This window comes from Melanerpes formicivorus, unplaced genomic scaffold (genome assembly GCF_026170545.1).
Source record: "Melanerpes formicivorus ecotype bairdi unplaced genomic scaffold, bMelFor1.0.p_v2 SCAF_11, whole genome shotgun sequence".
Taxonomy (NCBI): domain Eukaryota; kingdom Metazoa; phylum Chordata; class Aves; order Piciformes; family Picidae; genus Melanerpes; species Melanerpes formicivorus.
The window spans coordinates 3,906,181-3,922,408 of record NW_027142363.1 but is presented as its reverse complement, the minus strand read 5'-3'; the positions used below and the strand labels follow the sequence as shown (position 1 = coordinate 3,922,408).

Sequence of the window (16,228 nt, the reverse complement as noted above, 5' to 3'; positions counted from 1 at the left end):
AACAATACAAAGTACCTTCTGCTTCTCCTTCTCCTCCTTTTCTTCTTCCTTCTTCTCCTTCTCATTTTCTTCTTCCTTCTCCTCCTCCAGCTCCTCCTCTGAATTTGCCTCTTCTATTTCTCTTTCTGTTCACAGAATCACAGAATCACCAAGGTTGGAAGAGACCTCAAAGATCACCAAGTCCAACCTCTCATCACAGACCTCATGATGTTCTCTCATCCTGTCTGTCTAGCACTTTTTGCTCTTTCTTATATACACTTACTCTAAGATACTGCCATCATGATTACAGGAATCAGCCATCTCCTGCAGTGGGGCGAATGAAGCAGGCTGGAACTGTCTGTATCTGCCACAAGGCAGCCCTGGATACGCCTCACAGGGACCACCACTTGACACCTGCACCAAACAGAAATTCAGGCAAAATATTTAAGTCAGATCTTAGCTCTGTCCCGATTCTTCAAATTTTGGCTTCACTGACTCTGTCTTTGTTTTGTTGTTTGTTTTGGTTTTGTGTTTTTGGTGGGGTCTTGGCATTTTTTGGGGGGGCTTTGTTTGTTTGTTTGGTTTGGTTTGGTTTGTTTCACCTGCAGTTAATTTCAGCCAATAAAATCTGTAGCTGAAGTGGTATGTAGCATCCTTTACAGTCAGCTTTCTAACTCAAAACAGGAGTGAGCATTTTTGGAAGCAAATTTAGTGGTCATCACAATTTACTGTGCCACAATTCACACTGTGGCACAGCCTCAAAGTAAAAAAAGCAGGTTCCATGTGGTATTGCCTCATCTGCAAGGGAAGCCCTAGGGTAGCCCATGCCAACCCCAGGCACAGAGTAGGGCTGGGCTGAGCAGCAGGCTGCATGGGCAGGGCAGGGGCATGGGAACAGGTATGGGCAGGGATAGGCATATCTGTGAGCAGCAACTGCTCTGCTGCCTCCTGTGCTGCATGTCTCAATAGTGAACAAACAGATAGGCTCACAGAGAAACAAACATGTCAGTGCTTGGTCCAGGGTCTGTCATATCTCAGAGTGTTGTGACCAGGCTGATATGATGTCTGCTTGCTGGACTGCATGCACCGAACTCAACAGTAGCAATCTAAAACCTTGTGAGGCAGAAGCCACGTGACCGAAAGAAAAGATAAAAACTCCAGGTAGGTTTGACACAGTAATTACCCTATGAAAGCTCTCTCTAGGTAAGGCAAATTGGTGATGACAATGTAGGAAAATTTGCCTTTCTAGCACTGTCTTCTGAATAGAATTTCCCACAGCTGTCAATCAGGCTGTTTTGCCCTCACACTAAATTAGCACCATTTATTGTAGCAGTGGCTTTTGTACAACGCTGAACCTAGGTAGGGTTGTGGGGTTTGTGGGTTTTTTTTCCAAGCTTGAGAATATTCTGTTGTGTTAAAAGTTCCTAATTTTGGTGTAATCTTTATTATTTCTTAATCGAAATTCTTAGATACATGAGCTTTCCTTATTAGCCTGGTATTGATCTGCAGGCCACAGCCTAAGAAGCACTTTTTACCATAATTTTTCCCTTTATAATTACAAGTGAATGACAATTTCACATTGATTGCAGTCATATATATTTCCTTTTCATTCTACTGTGTAGATATAAGGTGTTGTCTTCTTCCTAGAGCACTTATTGTACTTGGGTGTTTTGTTTTATCAAAACAATAAATACCTTTTACAATTACTTTTGTGTTTCTCCTACACTGTCAATAAAATGCTGTAAGACTGAGTGAGGCATGGGACCTTGCCTGGGCTTGATATTGCTACCAGTACTTTTATGACAAGGTTATGGCAACATTATGCTGAGTATTTCCAAAGTAGTTCTCAAGCAAGAATTTTCTTCTCAAAATATGAGCTACAAAATGCAGTGTGTTAGAGCAGGACACACAGAGTTCAAGGATGATTTTCAATTCATACCCACCATTGAAGGTTTAAATATTTTCATGGAAATAGATGACTTGGATTTCTATTCCTATTATTTTACCCAGTAATAATTTTTGTTCTTCTTGAGATGACTGTAATCTATGCTTCACCTTCCAGTGCCCTGATCCCTTAAAAAGCAATCAGCTCTTTAAGAAGCACTTTCAGGAGCAATACTATGCTCAATGTCGTTGCTGTGTTTGACACAAACCCATAAAAGGTGGCAAGACTTCTGTGTGACAGCTTAGGCCCTCTCAGGCTTGCATATAGCCTACCATGAAAGATGTTCTGAAAAATATTGGGTTCCAGACTTGCAAATGCAACAGAGACTTCCTGACCCTTTGAATCCAGAAAAGCATAGCTCTGGAAAAATGGGGGGGAAATGAAACAGTCACAGATTAATAAACTTGAATGTGATTCTTTCATTACAATTTTAAAACATTTAATGTTTCCTCAGGTCTGGGGTTTTGTAGGTTTTTTGTTTTGGTTTGTTTTGTCGATGTTGTTTTGTTTGGCTTTTTGGTTTGGTTTGGTTTGTGGTTGCTTTTGTACTCATATCAGCTCAGCTAAGCTGACCCATTACAGTAAGACTTGGACAACAGTGTGTTTAGCCAAGTGCTTAACTCCATCTTCCACTTTCTTCCAGAGCCATCCAAACACAGAAATGGTGGTGTTTATAAGCTTGAAAATCTTTCAGAGTTGGAGATTGCTTTATCTTCATGCACAGATACGTAGCACTTTGACTCACCTGAACTACTTGGTGAGCCCAGACTTGCTTTCAGAGACAGGATCCAGCATTTGTTTTTCCTGAGGAGCTGTTGCCAGGTTCGTATCATGACCAGCATGCTAAGACATTAAAATTTAAATTGGTGATGTATCCCACCTACTTTTTAGTGAAGCACAAGGAAGGACACCCTTAGGTCAAAAGTGGTCCACAAATTGTTCCACCTGGTCGATGCCTTCTCTGAGATGAAGAATAAGTGCAGAGACACCGCTGAACTCATGCCAGCACATGCTGATAGGCTTCATGATGGGTACAGCTGGGAAGCATGAGCATCTACTGTCACAAAGACAAGCAAAACAGATAGTAGCTGATTAAAAAGAGGAGTGAATCAGGTTGCTACCACTGTGCAGGGAGACTTGGACAGATGTTTGAAGGTGTGTAGGTGGCCAAGAGGAGCAGCTGTTCCCACCAAACAGGCAGGTAAGTGTGTGTGTGTTTCTCTTCATTGGGAAAGGAGAGGAAACCCTTTTTAGGAATAGAGGGGAGAAAAGGAAGTTGCAAGGAGGTGAGGCAAGAGTTGCTCTGGAGTTAGCAGAAGAAAGGACTTCCCACAAAGAACATTTGACCTTTAGCTATAAACTGGATCACTCTAGACCCTATAATCTACTGGTTACTGTAATCTTCATTTCCTCAAGCACCTGGGCTCTTTGTTAAATGTCACCTTAACCACACTGGCCTCAGCTGAGCTGTACATAACCTTGTGAGAGACAGGATTGTAAGATTAAGAAAATTTGGTAGAGTCCCAGAGGTATCAAACAAACCTGAAAGAACTTTAAGCTTGTAACTTAAGAAGGCTCTTATTTCTGATCTCTTGGTTAGGAAATACAACTGAATATGGAAAAAATCATTAGGTTGTTTTTTTGTGAGCACTCAGATATCATTCCACACCACTTCATGGACCCTTTATTGAAACTTTTCATCAGACAAATTGGATGGTATGAGACCTCTCTCGGAAAAACGAGAGAAGTAAGCAAACCTTTGCTGGTGAGTAAAACTATTCAATCAGCTTCTGTGTGGAAGCTGTTTTCAACATTAGCAACTGGATACCACACAATAGCGTGACTTAGTGCAGCTGTGAAAGGCTGCCAAACTTTTGTAACACAATTATTATGTGGCGGCACTGCATAAAATAAACTGGAGCTGCCACTGAAAGCTCTCATTTGTGACAAGTCTGGCTTGTAAAAGCTGATGAAGAACATCAAGCACTTCTGTGGTAAAGGTAAATCTGGGAATGCTGAGTCCCATGAGAATAGATTTTTAAAAATGCATTACAAGACCTCTTATCAAATTAAAAGCCTGTTGTTTTTCTGTGTTGGTGCTTGCTTGCTTAGAGAAAAAATGCCAAAACATTCATTTCTCTGCCATTAAATAAACATGAATTCCATGTCACAAATCAGGCTGCAGAAACTTATTGTAGTGCCTTGCTAAGTGATTTTGTTGATTTAAATGAGATAAATTGTCTCTTAGTTTAATAAGCAATGGGGGGGGGGGGGGGAAGGAGATGATGTCTTTTCAGTAATGATGTGCTTTCTTCTACAAAAGTCAGGTGTTCATAGACTGTATATGTACACAGATGGTACGAAAGAAACTCACCTGATTATGATATTAAATGAAGATCTGTGAGTCCAGCCAGGAACTCTGAAAGGGTCCTTAAGACTACTGAAATTTGTTAGTCCATGCAATATGTACAATACATGTCACTCCTAAACCTCAGGCAAGAACTCAGGAATAGAATAGAATAGAATAGAATAGAATAGAATAGAATAGAATAGAATAGAATAGAATAGACCAGACCAGACCAGACCAGACCAGAACAGGTTGGAAGAGACCTTCAAGATCATCGCGTCCAACCTATCACCCAACCCCACCTAATCATATATATATACAATATACAATTCTAATGCTTAAATATACATACTTATTTCCCACACACTTCTGTAATAATGAGTCTGTTAGCTCACCTAAGGTTTTTATAGTTTGTGGCCATATTTGCATGTTTTAATCAGGATGTACCCTTAGCCTGAATGCACCAGTAGTCCATGCTTCAACTACTGCCTTTAATAAATGTGAGGAGAGGCTGAGGGAGCTGGGGTTGTTTAGCCTGGAGAAGAGGAGGCTCAGGGGAGACCTTATTGCTGTCTACAACTACCTGAAGGGAGGTTGTAGCCAGGTGGGGTTTGGTCTCTTCTCCCAGGCAACCAGAACCAGAACAAGAGGACACTGCCTCAAGCTGCACCAGGGGAGGTTTAGGCTGGGTGTTAGGAAGACATTCTTCACAGAAAGAGAGATTGGCCATTGGGATGTGCTGCCCAGGGAGATGGTGGAGTCACCATCATTGGAGGTGTTCAGGAGGAGACTTGATGGGGTGCTTGGTGCCATGGGTTAGTTGTTTAGGTGGGTTGGATTGGTTGATGGGTTGGACACGATGATCTTGAAGGTCTCTTCCAACCTGGTTTGGTTTATTCTAATAAAGGTTATTCTGATTAGACGGTGTTGAGTGATAGGTTGGACTCGGTGATCTCAAAGGTCTTTTCCAACCTGGTTAATTCTGTATTCTGCTACAAACAAATCTTCATCTGTATTCAGCTAAACAGAGTTTTACTATCTTTGTTCCCCCTCTCATTATTTTCTCTTTCCTTGGCTCATACACCATTCACTGAACTATGAATTATCATTTTCAAAGACAGATGTGCTAACAAAAATAAAAAGGTCAATTAGTACAGTCTGGTTTTTTTTTTTTCACTTTTGCCTTTCTTTCTTTTCTATTTTTTTTCCATGCCTTCTGAATAACATTATATCTTCTGTGATTTCTGCATTCATTAGTACACTATTTGGAGAATTCCCCTCTCAGAACAGCATTTTAGCTCACTGAAACCTTGAAGAAGTTTTTCACAGGATACTGTTTGCACTGCTCTCACATGTTAAGGGGTAGAGGGGAATCAAACACCTTGTGTTGAAAAATCATACCCTGTGACTTACATTTTGCTATTAACTGGTTATATTTGGGTTCTATCTTTGCCATAGCATGATTAAGATCATTCCTGCTAATGCTAGGCCTTACAAATTCTTAGCTGACAGAAAAGAGGCATCTCTGGAAGCCAAAGAATGGACAGTTCATTTGCTAGGCCCATGGATTTTTCTGGAGCACTGCTATATTCTTGCTAAAAATACCATACAATTTTTATCTGAGAAGCAAAGCTGCTGGCTGTGGAGCTCTTCCTACACAGAGACTGTCAAAAAGGCTCTGGGTTTTTTAGGCAAATCCACATGACTGAGCAGATGTGATCTCATAGTTTCCTGCCTCTGAAAGTTAAAGGTCCTTTTCAACCTCCTCTCTGACACTGTGAAGTTCTGACAGTTAACTTTTACTACTTATGGACTACTGTTCATGTGAGCCATTATAACTCACTCAATGGGAAGAGGAGGTGATTTCTGTTGGATTGGTGAGCTCCAGTGAGGAAAGAATCACAACAACCTTGGAAAGGGAGGAGATGATTTAATGGTCCTATTTGATGGTTAAAAGAATAAATTAGAGACTAAGGAAGCTCAGATTGGCTCAGGATCTTTCACAACTGTTTGAAAAAGAGTTGAGGTGCTATTTTTCTCCTTCATCTACTAAATGAAAAAAAAAGGGGGGAAAGGAAGGACAGAAGGACATTTACAACTGGGTTCTTGGATATTAATTTTGTGTAAGGACTCCTGAAGCACAAATTTGGTCTGGTGTTTGAGAAGAATTAAAATGAGTTGCAGAAAAAGGGAAGATTGCCATGAAATTATACACACCTTCTCATCACCTTCACCTGGTTGTACTTATGTTCCTGTTTGAAGTCCATAACTGTCTGAGTTCTGTAAAGGTCAATTACTATGATTATTTTTCCATTTTAATTAGCTTCAGTTGCATATTTGCATTCTTGTGAAATTTTGCTATAATTATTTCCTGCAATCTGGCAACTTCTCACTACTCCAGCTGCACGGAGTTGCACGGAGATTCAAACTTGACAGAAAATCTGGGAGTTAATTTGTCTATAGGGGATCCTAAGTTGTCATAGATATGATGGGAGCCCTGGCCCTTAAGATTTCAAAGAAAAACTCCAGGAAAAAGGTGTTGTTCCCTAAAAGCTGGAACATAGGCCAAGGGCAGCAAAGTGCATCTTAGAACATGTCAGAAAGTACTGATAGGAGATGCTGAATCACAGCCTTTGATGGCCTTGGTTTGGGGGAATTGCAAGAGTGGAGAAAAATCAGCTGGCCTTCAGATACTCAGAGACTTGCTTTCTTTAGCCATAGAGAAAATCTGATGCAGCTAAATCTCAGGAGAAACAAATCTGCCAGCTCAGAATCCACCCTTTGAAATCAATATATTTGTTCAGTTTTTACTGTTTCCCTCATGGCTAGCCTGATGCAAAAATCTAGGCTTGGGGATTTCTTAGATTTTATGTATTATATCACTTGCCATACAGCGAAGTTTAGGCACCACATAAAAATGTAGAGCAAAAATCAAAACAGGCAAATCAACCTGCTAAGTATTTTTAAAAGAAAGCTGTCAGCAAATATTTGACCTGAAAAAACTGAAACAATGGCATAACAGTAGAGAGAATAGTATCCACAGTAATAGTAATTTGCAATACAGGGTTTTTTAATAGTTAAGATCACTTAAGAAAACAAAGTTTTCTATTAAATAAAAGAAATATTAGACTTTGTAGCTCACCCTTTGGTGATGCATACTAAATTGCATATGTAAAGATTTTCCTACAATGTTACTGGAAACCAAATTAAGAAAAATTGAGGTTTAGATCAGTACACATAGTGTGTGAAGAAGATATGATTTAACAGATTAGAAATGCAGCTCAAACGTAGTTATACAATGGTGATAAATCTAGAAGAACAAAACCCAGTCTCTTTTAAATGAGGAAGAGCTACATGCCACAGAGAAGGATTTGGAAGTCAAAATTTTGCATCAAAAACTAAATAGGCCCTGGAGTTAGCCATTCTTAAGAAGAAAAGCTCTCAGGAAAGCCTGTTTGCTGAGGAAAGGTGTTTGAATGAGAGACCCTCTGAGGTAGCACTGGAACAATGCTGTGCCACAGTAGCAGGGAGGCTTGCATGGACCTGTGATTTGTCAGCATTCAGAGACATTACTGCAAACGACATTGATTTGTGTGGTGGATTGTTGTGCCTTTTTTTTCCCCTCAGCAGCCAAGTGGTTCCCTTATTAATTTCAAATAGTTAGCTATATTGATGGCTGTATTGAGTAACTGATACAACTCATTTTATTTGAAATGATAGGAGGTTTCTGCCTTGTTTCAGAATCTTTACTGTGAAGTCAGATCAAGTTAGGTAAACTGATTATTTTTTTCCCATTCTGTTAAGGAATTTTTTCTTACCCTTTCTGCATAAGAAATAAGATCTTCTAAAGCCATATTTTTTAAAGAGATATATTATTTGAAAACCCCTATCAATCTCATGGCTTGGAACTACAATTTGATGTTAGATACATAGGGTGGCCTTTGTCAGAGATATGTCTTTTACCATACCTATAAAAATCTACTCAGACCTGATGCAGCTTAGGGAAATCACTGCTTGTCCATGCCTGGCTCTGATTTGTTAAATTTTTTAACAGCTCTGTGTTCCCAAAGGATACCATCTGCGCTGTCAATGCTTCAGCCATGGCTGAAAATTATTTTCCCTGCAAGTGTTTTCTAAGACGCTTTGAGCCACGCCTGGTCCAGCAGCTGCACCAAAACCCCAGGGTCTGTTGAAGTCATTGATGCCCTACAAAGGACTCAAGGGGAATGTAGGAAGAAACCTCCCAGATTCAAATACACTGGAGACAAATTCTAGCAGCACTATAAGATGAAAGATCCCTCAGTTTAAGAAAAATCTTGAGCTGCTTCAATGTGTCCAGAGAAAGGCAACAAAGCTGGTGAGGGGTTTGGAGCACAAGCCCTATGAGGAGGGAGCTGGAGTTGCTTAGCCTGGAGAAGAGGAGGTTCAGGGGAGACTTTATTGCTGTCTACAGCTACCTGAAGGGAGGTTGTAGCCATATGGGGCTTTGTCTCTTCTCCCAGGCAACCACCAACAGAACAAGAAGACACAGTCTCAAGCTGCCCCGGGGGAAATTTAGGCTCAAGGTGAGGAGAAAGTTCTTCACAGAAAGAGTTGTTAGCTATTGGAATGTGCTGCCCAGGGAAATAGTGGAGTCATGGTCCCTGGAGGTGTTCAAGAGAGGATTGGACATGACACTTGAAGCCATGGTTTAGTTAGTCATGCAGTGTTGGGTGACAGGTTGGATTTGATGATCTCTTTGGTCTTCTCCAACCTTATTGATTCTATGATTCTGTGAAATAGAGAGAGACAGGAAAATGGAATAGAGTAACAGATTACAACATCCTAGGACAAGCTGCCAGTCCCCCTGAGCTTCTCTAGCCTCTGGAGAACTTTTCTGTATGGTCGTATCAATTAACTCTTAATTTCCCTTAACCTACAACAGAGAGATGGAGATTGGAGTGGTAAACTTGAGCATAAGGGACTGTGGTTCTTAGGGCATAACGGGTGAAGAACATAGGTCTGTAAGGTTAGTGATGGTGGGACAAGAAGCCTGAGTGACTGTGAGATGTGATAAATATCTCAGAGGAAAAGTCTAGGGCTGGAGGCTATTCAGTGTGTGTGGAAAGGGAAAGCAAGAGCGAAACTGAATGAGGAAGAAGAGATGGAAACTGCATATGACTTATGAAACAAGCTTATTGTGTGACCTTGAGGTCATGTAACTTTTCACACACTGAATCTGTTCCTGCAGTTTTAATGAAGTCTAGACTGGAGGGAAAAGCTATAAGCATCAACTCTAACCTTAGCCTCTTTGTTTCTGAGGCTGGAACTCTAATCCCACTGGGATATCTTCCTCATCATTTAAACAGATCTGCCTTTCTTCCCCTAGGACCTCCTCTCAGAGATTAACCTACCTCTTTCCTGGCCTTGAATGATTCATCTTTCCCAAGCATTTTTCTGCTTCTTGTCCATAAATCTCCCATCAGACCTGGCTCCAAGTCAGATGTTTCTTTCATCTCACAACCTTTACACTCATTCTCTTTATCTGTGAGGACACTGCTAACACTGGCACAGGCAACACCTGAACATCCACCCACCTCCTGACAGCCGTTTATTCAAACTAATTTATTTTGTGGCTGACCAGAGAACTCAAGTGCGCAAAAAGCTCCATAACTACCAGAAGGTGACCACTAGCAAATGAATCTAAATTATCTAAAAGCAACACATTCTTTTAAAGGCAGAAGGAGCCACATTATTTGGTTAGACAGCCTGCTTAAAGCAGCACACAACCCCTCCTGACAATAATTTCAGATTCAGGTAGCATACACACATTAGAAAGACAGATGGATCTTTCTTCTCTCTCTTTGTTGTTTGTTTGTTTGAGAAGGGAAAATACATGGAGAAAGAGGCTATGGCTGGTTAGGCAAAAAGTACAAATAATTAGATACAGTAAGGAAAATCCCATTCCTCACTTTTGAGCTTAACTGTGAGCAAGCCCACTGATTTCCCTAAGCCTCTTTTCCTCCAGCAGTATTATTCTATCTTTCTTCATTTAACTGTGTGGAAAACAGATACATGTTTACAGGGGAAAGGGGTGTTTGGAGACATTAGAAAGATACCTTGCATGTGACCCATAAACTGTAGCATGAACCTCTCCCTGCTTGTACAGCCTAGGATCTGAGAAAACTGTTACCAGCAAACTTGGACAATGTTTCCATCAACAACATGGAAGTGAATAAAAAATCACTTCTGATGATTTTGCAGAAGAGGTGAGGACTGATGGCATGGTAAAAAGGAAAAAAAAAAGAAATGAAAAACATGAAAGATGGCTGCAGGAACCACTCTAGTTGGCAAATGGGTACCCTTCAATCAAAACGTGTTTCATTCTGTCTCACCAAATGGCAGATAACAGACTGAGAAATACAAGTTAAGCCTAAAGAATGGAATAATTTGTATTGGAAAGGAGTCACTCTGAAAGGAATTTAGGGGTCACAGTAGATATTTGACTCCAAAAGCCTTCATGTGGTACTGTGGGAAAGGGGTTAATGCAATTCATGGGTATATAAACACAGGAGTAGAAGGAGGTGAGCTTACATCTGTGTGATTGTTATTGCAATACTCTGTGCTAGTTTTGGTCTCCATATTTCTAAAGGATATTGGTGAGGGTGCTAAAAAGAGCTATAAAAATTATTTAATGGCTGGAGATGTAATGGCTCACAGTGAGAAATCTGAAGCACTCATTTTGTTAAGCTTATAAAAAGAAAGATTGAAAGGCGATTTGATAGTGGTTTATAACCACATGCACGGGGAAAAAAAGAACAACCACCCAGGAACAAAGGATTCTTTACTGAGGAAAAAAGAGTAAAGAAAAAAAGAGGGCTGAAAGCTGAAACTGAGACTTTAAAAGTGTGGCACATACTTTTAGCTGGAAAGGCAAAAAAATATTAAAATGACCAGGGGAAATGGTGGACTCTTCACCTTCTGACTTTAGGTCAAGACTGGAGTGCCCTTTAGAAGTCAGTGGTAACTGAAGAAAATATTTTAAACTATGTTTATGTAAGGGGAAAATGAGAATAAAAAATGTGGTCTCCATCAACTTCCCATAGTTTCTTTTAAACATGCGTGGAATGGGCAACAGACAGCAGCACCTTCCATAGGTCTCCAGTAAGAGGGACAATGCAAAGGGTACATCACCAACATGCAAATCAGCTGGCTAGAGGCGTGAACTTCAGGAAAAAGTGGGTAAGGTAATGATTTGTACAGATAGGCTGAGAACAATCAGGCAAAGATTATAGGAAATGTTTGGTATCACATTTGTAGGACTTGCCAGGAGATACAGAGCAAACATCACCTCCTTTCCCAGGATTTATTTTGAAACAACTTGACCCCAACTCTCTAAAAGGGAAGAGTGTTTTCCTGTTTAGAACATACTCAGATTGAGTATTCCCTTCTGGAGTTCATCAAGTGAGAGGATGCTGAACTAAAATATCAGAGAAAAAATCCTCAAAAGAAAACTCCTTAATCTTTGAAAATAATTCCAGAGGGTTTAGTCCAAATTTGACTTTTACTTTTTGTTTTCTTTCTTCATCTTTCCATTTTTGACTCCTTCTTCCTCTACCATTCTGGTTATTTCTGTACATTCCACACAAGGAAGCCAGGCTGGAATAGTTCTCTGATAGGGGCCTGCTCTTGTTAAATCTGTTGCCCCCCAGGCTGTCTGTGCTGATTGACCACACTTCACCCTATTGTGGAGAAGATTCTGGTACTTGTTATTCTCTTTTAAGATGGAGCAAATAATTCATAATGAATGGCTGATTTAGTTAATTTCACTCCCTGTTCCCTGTTTGTGAGTTATTTATGACTCTCATAAATACACTTGCTGAATAATTCTTATTAACAATTCAGGTCTACATCTCATTTGCAGAGCACTTCACTGCAAGTCTTTAATGTGTGACATTTGAGCCATGTTATCTAGTTGAAAGTAAAGATATTTTGTATACTTTTCCATCAAATGTCTGAATTCCTGGGGTTCAGCTTTCCTAACAGTTTAGGACAATCTATTAAAGAAAACAAGACTCCTCACCTTTCTCTGCCCAAGGTGTAAACTGAAGGCAGTTTTCCTACTCATCTTTCAAGCATGTATTTCTGTAATAGCAATGCCCTGTGGAGGTTGTAGCCAGGTGGGGGTTGGTCTCTTCTCCCAGGCAACCAGCACCAGAACAAGAGGACACAGTCTCAAGCTGCACCAGCGGAGGTTTAGGCTGGGTGTTAGCAAGAAGTTCTATACAGAGAGAGTAATTGCCCATTAGAATGTGCTGCCCAGGGAGGTGGTGGAGTCACCATCACTGGAGGTGTTTAGGAAGAGACTTGATAGGGTGCTTGGTGCCATGGGTTAGTTGATTAGATAGTGTTGGATAATAGGTTGGACTCGATGATCTCAAATGTCTTTTCCAACCTGGTCTGCTCTGGTCTATTCTATTCTATTCTATTCTACTCTATTCTATTCTATTCTAAGATTTTAAAGATTTTGCTGGTCTGGAAAATGACAGCTTTAATTTGGTGTGGTGGGTTTTGTTTTGATGGGGTTGTTTTAGGTTGTGGGTTGGGTTTTTTTATTTGTGTTCTGCTTTTTGGTTTTGTTTTGATTTTATTTTCCTGACTTCAGTATCTCTGATGTTTGCTAGCATATTGAGGTCCTTTCTTACCTGGAAGAGGAAGTGTTGAAACCTTGTCCATTACTTTACTGTAGTCATGCCTTCTGGTGCAGGCAAACTACTCAAGCAAGCAGCAGGGAGAGTCTAAACATATCACATGAAATCCTGCCTGTAACATACTCCTTGAACAAGAGATAAAATGGGTCAGTGGTTCCTGAATTTTTCACCAGTTTTTACTATGTGAGGGACTCTGTGTAGTGCATCTATAGTGCTCAAGGTGTAATTAATGACATAACACAGATACTCAGGAACTTGAGTTTTAACAGCTCCTCGTGTGATCCTGGTATTGGATAAAGAGATATTAATACAGTATTTCTTTACTGTTCTTCAGCCAGCAAGGAAAATGTTGAGCTGGAAAAAAAAGCACAGCAAGAGAATTTATTCTCTTAGGTTTATCCTTCAGATTCATTATATTACTGTAATCACATGGTCCATTCTTGCATTAACACATGCCTTGTAAGTACAAGCTGTTTTCTCCCTTACAATTATTGCTTTTCATCTTAAACTTTAACTACTAACAACACCAGCAGGAAGGAATATATGTGTGTGTGTGTGTATATATATATATTTATATACACACATCAGACATAAGGTGATACATATGCTTTATATACAGGTGGAAAAGACAAGAAAAATAATTGCTTGTTCATTGGTGCTAAACATCCAGATAATAAGCACAAAGAACTAGAAGTTATTCTCATAGAGTGGTAGCCTAGCCTAACTTGCAATACTGCAAAACAGCGAGAACAGAGTACAGAATTAAGAAGGTTGGGAAAGTATTTTACAACCCCCAAATTATGCATTGTTCTTTGGAGGGTGTTGCATTATCTACAAACCCAGTTGCATCACAGGCAGTCTGCTCAATACTGTCAGTGGTGCTCTGTTCTGTCAGCAACCAGAATTAATCTCTCTGTGTCAGATTTAGGCCACTTTAATGCTACTGAGAAATAGTTACACTCTTACGCTGCTCAGAAAATGAAGGCCTATGCAAATGAATGGAAATCAAATTGCAGTGAAACTCTTCAGACAAAATTTATTAGTCTTTGGCACATCAATCAATGGATGTGCATAAAAGATATGTATCAGACTAATGCTGCATCTTTCATAAAGTGTAAAATTTACAGTACCTATAATATCCTTATGCATAAACTTAAATGTGAACTGCCAATGTTTGCAATTAGCTAGCAAATGGCCTCCTTATAATTATTAAAGCAAAAGTATAAACCCTGCATGACAGAAAACACAGCTTTACTGCTATTAAGAGACAATGTAATGTATGGAGCAACATTTGCATGCTCAAAAGATGGCCTTCAATCACTCACACGAACGTTAAAACCTGCTCCACGGAACTTCAAAAAGAAGATGGGTGATTTTTCATAGATAAATCTTTATGAGTAGGTTACTTGCCCATTGCAAGTAGAGCAGAACAACTTTATGCTGTCTTGAGAAAACATCAGCTATGGAAAATTCTTTCATATACCAAGTGCTGAAACTACTTATGTAAATCTGATACAAAAAATTTGTTTGCCACTAAAGGAAATTTCCAAATCCTAATATTAAGTAGATGTTTCTCTCCCACTTCTGGGACTGGGAGAAAGGCAAGGAGAGGGAGATGATGGAGTTTTGTTCATGTGGTCCCTCATATATTCTGTGACATATATATTCCATTCCCACCCTCCAGTATTTACAGCAGAGGGTTTAGAGCCCTAGTTCAGAGTCTTCCACCTTCAGAGTGAGCATCACCAAGTGAAATGCTGCCCACACTTCCTGCACACCTGCAGGCATCTCCTAAACCTTGACCTCCAGCAATTACTGCAATAAGGAAAGTTCAATTTGGTGGTAGCACATGTTAAAAAACACTTTTCAAAAGCTTTGGTAGGAGGAGGGAAGGGGAGAGACTCTCGTCCTTCCCCTGCTGTTCACATGAGGGTGATGGCCACAGCTCACAGGTGGCTGAGAGTTAACAGCGAGTGCAAACAAAGCAGGCTTGCAGCCTTCATCATTTCTCCATCATGTAGGAGGGTCTCAAGAGACTTGATGTGCTTAGAAATGCACACCTCCTGGCTGCCAGCTCCACAGACCTATGCTGGGTCACTGTGTCAATCCCCAGTATATTCCAACGTTCCTCTACCTGAGAGAGCTCAAACCAGTGACCAGCTTGCTAGCCTAACATCCAAATCTCTGGATACCTAGAGGGGAGAGTGCGGAGTATGCATGTCATTGCTTGAGTACAGACCTGTCTGAAAATGTCTGGAAGTATAGACCTGACACAGCCTTTCTCCTAATGCCTTGCCCAAAGCAGCAGACATCTTCCCCAGTGTTTCTCAAAAAGAATTCATCCCTCAGAAAAATTCCCTGACCTAATCTCTCTTTCCATTTGGCCTCCTGCCATATAACTCCATGACAATCTATTCCAGTTGGTACAATAGCTACATTTTTTATATAGAATGGAATCATAGAATGTAACTCCAAGGCTTTGCACAATGTAGGAAAACTTACTTCCAATAGCATAGACTGGATTCTGAACTTTGAGAATTACCTGACTCTGTTTATTTTCAGCAGGAAGTTGCTTCCATAGGCGTGCCACATTTTCTTGGTACAAGAGAACCCTCATCAAATTCATAGCAAGATATCCAGAAGTTAAAGATGAAAACCCAGAAAACTTCTACAATTTAAACATATCTTATACAGTTGTTTCTGCAAATATTTTGCCTTTTTCATCATGGATTATTTAATGCCTGCCAAAAGCAGAGAACCAGCTGTGCTGTAGCTATATTTCTGACTACCTGATAACTATGAAATCCAGTTTAATTTATGAGAGGAGAGTGCAAGACCTTGATGTAGAAGTTACATGAATGACCAAGGTCAAGAGCTATAATAGTCTTTTGTGTTTAGAACTTAAATAATGCTTCATAATCGGTAGAGATAGGAAAGAAAATGGAGGTCAAACACTAGCAGAAAGACTCAAACAGCAAGTGGAGATGTTATTCAAACCAACAAAGTAAATATTATTTCACTGAATGACATGTTCTTCTTCTTTTTTTTTTCATCTCCCATTCGTGATGTGCAATAAAACATTAACAGCCTGAACTGGAACTGCTCATCTGCTAAAAGTGAGGGAAAGATGTGCATGTAGGACTCTTGCATACACATACTGGGAGGGAAATCTCATTTGTGTAGACAAGCATCTATGTGTATACATTAATGGTTCCGTAAACAGCACCAAAGCTCAGTTTGTGTTGTTACATAAACATGGATGAATTT

General features: G+C 40.0%; 1 long non-coding RNA gene across 1 annotated transcript in view; it reads left to right on the top strand.

Annotated features, from left to right (window-relative positions):
* Positions 1-1,045: 1,045 nt before the first annotated feature.
* LOC137444290 (uncharacterized) overlaps positions 1,046-16,228 on the top strand; it is an 81,516-nt gene continuing 66,333 nt past the window's right edge. The window contains exon 1 of the long non-coding RNA XR_010988112.1: positions 1,046-1,140. This is a non-coding gene — a long non-coding RNA (uncharacterized lncRNA). The remainder of the gene's footprint in view (positions 1,141-16,228) is intronic.